A 6,465-nucleotide genomic window follows, 5' to 3' on the forward strand; every position below is an offset into this window, starting at 1 on the left:
AAGGACCACCTTATCCAAGGCATCTCAATTTCACTCTCTTCACCCATAAGATGGTGTCATTTTCTTCAGGGGTTAACGTTCGTTTACTTTTTCCTTCTTTTTTTTTTTTTTCAATTTTACTATATGCAGTATAGTGAAACAAAGAAATGGACACTTGATTATTTTTTCTAGTTTTACCGTTTTTGTTTTAATCGATTGAGTCAAAGAATACTGTAATCAAATAAAGCTTATAATATGGAGTGTAGGCATCAGGATGAGGGGGCCAAAGAATGCAAAAATCAACTACTGTGAAAAATGAACAACGTTTTTATGAGTAACAAGCACTTATTATTATATGTTACTATGGTTATTCTGGGTATCCATTATATCTGTTTCATCTGACAATAATTGCAGGGACTCAAAAGATGCCCAAAAAATTGGGAACAAGACTTAGTTAGTGGAGTGTAGGTCTTGATAGTATTGGGAGATCCAACTTGCTATGATCTTTACCTCCTGTATCCTTACATCTTTAAGCCACTTTGGATCTTCCTTAGTAGAGTACCTTAAGTCTACATGATGAGCTCCTGCTCACAAAATGTAAAAATAAACACAACAGAGAATGGGAAAATTCAAAGAAAGGAACTAAAACACAAATTATATACTTTACTTTCATACTTACTAACCTCTTTTTTCAACAAGAGCAACTATTGTTTTTGATATATTCTTTAACACCCTGCAATAGATAGTGTGGTTTTAGCATTATTGAAATCATAGTAATTAAAAAAGAAGAGATGGCATGAAATACCCTCCACCACTCCAGGGATCTCTTAAACCATTGAAGAATATAATGTTGCTTGCAGACCTTTTCAGAACTGTCTGAATAGCCTGCAGAAAACATAATGGATGAACATGTGGTGGTGTTGAGAAAACTAAAATGGAATCATAGAAAGAGTTTATAGTTAAAACGCACATGGCCACCAAACTCAGTGGTAATCCAGTGTGGTCTAGGCGTAACGTTGTAGAAAAATTCGCATGCAGAGGCTCTGTCTTCGTATGACCACTTATATTCTGGGAATATGCTCTGCTTGTTGCTTCCACCTACTGGCATTATCATCTCTGTACACGCCTGCATGCACAAAACTACATAGCATTAACAAAACAAACAATAACACATCTTTTCATGTATATTATATGCGTTTTTTCTCACGTTGTCCTTGTAAATTGGTTAAAAAAAATCTCTCAATTTATTTTAAATTACTCTCATTTTTTATGTTCAAGTCAAGTCTACATGTAGTCTTTTATCCGCCTTCTTCTTTTATCTTTATTCATAAATTAATTTCCAATCATTTTTTAAATAAATTCATTTCCACTATTTACTATGAATCTAAAATAAAATTTATATATCTTTTTTTATTATAATGCGACTTATATATTAAAAATGGTTTTTTATTATATAATTTTTAATTGTCTAAGTGCGTGGACAGAAGTATACAGGGTGGGCCTGCGCAACTTCTATGCAAATGGGTCTAAAATTATTGGGGGTCTTTCTTCCTACACCTCCAAGAATTTCTTCTGCACCTCCAAAATTTTTTTAAATTCCGAAAATACCTTTTGACCATTCAAAGAAACTCACGGACATCACATCCCAAAAATACTTCCGGATGTCGACTTCCGGAAATCAAAATATACGACTTCCGGAAGTCAAAATATATCACCAGAAATCGACTTCCAGAAATCAAAATATATCACCGGAAGTCGACTTCCAAAAGTCAAAATATATCACCGGAAGTTGACTTACGAAAGTCAAAATATATCACCGGAAGTCGACTTCCGAAACTCCAAAATCATAACCAGAAGTCAAATTCCCGAAATCAAAAATCATCACCGAAAGTCGACTTCCGAAAGTCAAAAAACATTACGGAAGTCGACTTCCGTATATAAAAAAAATTATATATTTTATTTTATTTTATTTTTTAAAACACGTATTAAAAATTAGAAAACATATAAATTTTTAAAAAAATTACTTTAAAAAATAGAAAAAAATAAGTAATAAAAGTACTAAATAAAAATTAAAAAATAAAATTAAAAAATAATTTAAATTCAAATAATAAAACTTTAAATTAAAAAAATGAAAAAAAAGAAAAAAAAAATATATATATATATATATTATTTTTTTTGCTTTTAATTAAAGTTTTATTATTTAATTTAAAGTATTTTTTAATTTTATTTTTAATTTTATTGATATTATTATAGTTATTTTATTTATATATTTTATGTGTATTATTTTATATTTTATTTGAATTTTTTAATTATGTTTAAAATTTATATATTTAATTTTAATCAAATTTTTAAATTTTTTTCAATTATATATTTTTTTATATAATTTTAAAATTAAAAAATAATAAAATTTTGACTAAAAATTTTATTTATATAAAATTTTAAACAAAATTAAAAAATTAAAGTAAAATATTAAATAACATCAATAAAATAAATAAAATAATTATAATAATATCAATAAAATAAATAAAAATAAAAATAAAATAAAAAATTATTTAAATTAAAATAATTAATAAAAGTATATATATATATATATATATATATATATATATATATATATATATATATATATAATATATATATATATATATATATATATATATATATATATATATATATATATATACGAAATCTGACTTCCGGATCTATATATATATATATGTATATATTTTTTTTTCTCATTTTTTTAATTTAAAATTTTATTATTTGAATTTAAATTATTTTTCAATTTTTTATTTAGTATTTATATTTTATATTTTATTTATTTTTTAAAGTAATTTTTTTGTTTTATAATTTTGAATACATGTTTTAAAAAATAAAATAAAAATAAAATATATAATTTTTTTATATACAGAAGTCGACTTTTGTAATGTTTTTTGACTTCCGGAAGTTGCCTTTCGGTGATGATTTTTTATTTTTGAAAGTCAACTTCCGATGATATATTTTAACTTCCGGGAGTCGACATAATTTTGGGGGTGTAGTGTCTGCGGGTCAAAAATTTTTAGGAATTTAAAGAAAGTTTGGAAGTGTAGAAGAAATTTTGGAGGTGGAGGAAGAAAGACCCAATTATTGGTCTGAAAGGCGATATTGGACTATTGTTTTTTCTTTGTCCAAAGTTATTGGACTGATACTTCCAGTTGGTCCACAAAATAAAAGAACAGTTTTCGTTTTCCTTTAAAAACCTTATGGGCGTTCAAAGTTGACATAAAATTGCAAAAAGAAAATATAATTTTCAAAAATGTAATTTTCATGATTAGTAAAAAATAAAAAAGGAACCTTTATCTTTATCTTATTTATTATTAATGTAATTATATAAAAATATATATTTGTTATGTCCAGTGCACCTGATAAAATACTAGTTCACGAACATTTTGAAAAAAAAAAACACCTAGAGAGAAACTAACTTAAAAAGTTAACTGTAATAACTTAACACTTAAATCATTTAAATAATAATTAAAAACTATAGGTTAAACCCGAAAATATTATTAAACTTGTCCACTGGGTTATGGAAAGTTGAAACAAATATTAGTCAATAACGTTGAAATAACCACCACTAATTAACTAGTGAAGATGTCACGTGGTCCTGTTTTTCTTGGATTCTATCATTATTTAGCATATCTATAACTATACATATAATATGTTATTTCGATATAATATATCTATTTTATCCATTTAACTATTTATTATTATTATTTTCACTCCCGGCCTAGAAAACTATTATTAGTATAATTTTGGAAAATAAATGGTAAATTGGTAATGAAGAAATTTAATTATAAGTTACCTGCCATTGCCATCCCCAAGATCGTGAGGATCTGAATCATCATCCAGATCGAAACACGTGGCGGTGCCTGTATAGTTGTAGTATATACTCGCTGCTGCATATAACTTCTCCAATTCATCATTTTTTCCCTTTTCTGTCCCTTCTATTGCCTCACACATCTAAATACAAACAAATCAAATCAATAATAAATGAAAATTTCAATCGCCCTTCCCTTCTCCCTTTCCTTTCAATCAACCTAATAAATGAAAAAACCCTACAAATAATTAATATTATTTAATATTATTCTAATAAAATAATTCGTGCTTTTATCACTTAAAATCTCCACATTCCATTCTGTCACAGTCATCACAACTTGAAAGACACTCCACCACATGTTTCGAAAAGTTTTTTGAGCTATAACAGTGTGATGCATTTAATAATTGTCTTCGCGATCAAATACATGCGACAAAAGTCACAATTTTAAAATTATTATTTGGAATATTTTATCCACATGACGATCCTTTAGTCAAACGAACTTAAATAAATTATTTGCAACGAGGACTTTGTTGGGACTGACGACTTTAACAATGAATTTGAAGTTTGTTCTTTCACCAACAAAGAAATAACATCCGAAATAACGAAACAGATAGAAGTAAATCAATGAAAAGTAAAAACAATTTCCTTAAAAAAAGCATTTAAAGAGTGTAAATTGGTACCTTTTTTATGGGATATGCTGGCAAGGGATTGAGGAAATTGGATGGTGTGGGATAATCTGTCATAGCTGTATAAACCCACGCCGTCCTAAGCCAACCTTCCAGAGAACCTGCCCCAAAATCATTGCTTCTGAAAAAACATGTATATTTACTAATCAACAAGAAAATATATTACACTATAATCACCCAAATTAATGCATAATGGAACTAAATCTTTTTCATTAATCATGCTCTCACTTGCAAATTCTGAATGATTTCTGTAACAGTTCCATTCCCCGGGTTTGTTGGCCGTGTGCTCTATTAGTTTCCATGACCCTTTTAACACTTTGTAACAATTCTCACTCTCGCTCTGTGGTAACACATGAAACGGAAAATTTCATTCAGATACTGGTACTGTCACACTTGCACGTGTGTATTAATTGCAGATGATTAAGAGAATCAAACTCTGAAATCTTGCGAGATGATGCTGTTGAAGATATCTGGTGAAACCAAATCCATGAAATGGAGAATGGGCGCAGAGGATGCTAGAGCTCCAATTGCAACGTGTGGATACTTCATCCTGAACCAAGCTGCCAACACTACAAAGCAATACCCATTTTTAGATTTTAGACTCATCTCAATTTGGGGATTCAACCGTTGAATTTGAAGTCAACAGAATAGAAGCAAAGACTCAGATAGGTTTATATTATACTTCCTCCATAGGATCCTCCAAACACAACAACGGGAGAATCAATTGCTGATAAATTCTTCTTCAAATCAACGATGAGAGTGGCATAATCAGCTAATGCCTGTGTGGAGCTCAAATACCCGAGTGTGGTAGCGTTTGCATATGCAACCTTCCTGTTTCCCCAAATGGTATTGATTTTCCGTAGAATCTATGCTGCAGTTCAATTTGTGATAACGAAGTAGAATATGTTATTAAGTTGATTTTGAACCGTCACAGATCAAAGGTTGATGAAGGAATTAGAGATCCATGGGTTTGTTTACTGAAGAAGAAAGCTTACCTCAATAAAAACCAAAAGGGCGTGAAAGGAAGGAGCATTTTCGAACATGAAGCCTGTGTTCTGAGTGAACCATTCTATGTTCCCTTCATTTCCCGTGTAGACAAAGATTGGAGCATTGCTTTTGGCACCACCCCAAAAGGTATCGTTGATGAGATACCTTTGTTGAAAAACGTGATTGCTCTGGGGATTGAAATTGAAGTGATCGAGTATTTGAGTGAAGAACTTTGTTTTGTATGGGTTATTTGGAGCAGAATGAGAGCGTTGCTTTAACTCTGCACTAACTGTAGAAGAGGGAAATCTGGGTAGAATAGGGGGCAAAGGAAAGGTGAAAGAGGGCACCAAAAACAGAAACAGAGAAAAGAATATGAGTGTGAAGTGCAATTGAATCGCCATTATTTTTCTGATGAACTGTGGCTACAAATCAGATGCGTATTTAAAGAGGCAAAATCTAAAATTCAGAGCTTCTGCAGAATAAAGCCTTATTGGTTGGGCTACATACCAACGATTAGTGGACCACCATTGCCAATTATTATAATATGTTTATCCACGTTTTCTGGGAGTTTAGCCTTGGATTCATTTAAATTTTGTAATCTCTGAAAACGATTATTATCTTCTGAATGAAATGTTTTAAAAATAGAAAATAAAGTGTATAAATTTTGGTGGAAGAACGTAGACACAATATTTTGGTTTTTACGAGTAAAATAATAAGAAAAGGAATCTAATCTGGACCGATATATTAAAAATGCATGTTTAATCAACATAATTTAGAGAATGGTTATTAAAAAGTAATTTACTTTTGTTAATCTGTGTTGATTTTGAAAAGTTAACTTCTTTAAGTTTTAAATAATTGCGAGAGAAAAGGTAGTGTATTCTAACATATATAAAATTATATAAAATTATGGGTTGATGTATGCATGTAACCCTTGGTTATCTCTTACCTATTGCAAGTACC

The 6,465-nt window shown here is 29.3% G+C and overlaps 1 pseudogene; it reads right to left on the reverse strand.

The window, feature by feature from the left end:
- Positions 1-288: 288 nt before the first annotated feature.
- On the reverse strand, positions 289-5,987 carry LOC114190952 (annotated as a pseudogene).
- Between the last annotated feature and the right edge of the window lie 478 nt (positions 5,988-6,465).

The sequence above is a fragment of the Vigna unguiculata genome, chromosome 1 (genome assembly GCF_004118075.2).
Source record: "Vigna unguiculata cultivar IT97K-499-35 chromosome 1, ASM411807v1, whole genome shotgun sequence".
NCBI lineage: Eukaryota > Viridiplantae > Streptophyta > Magnoliopsida > Fabales > Fabaceae > Vigna > Vigna unguiculata.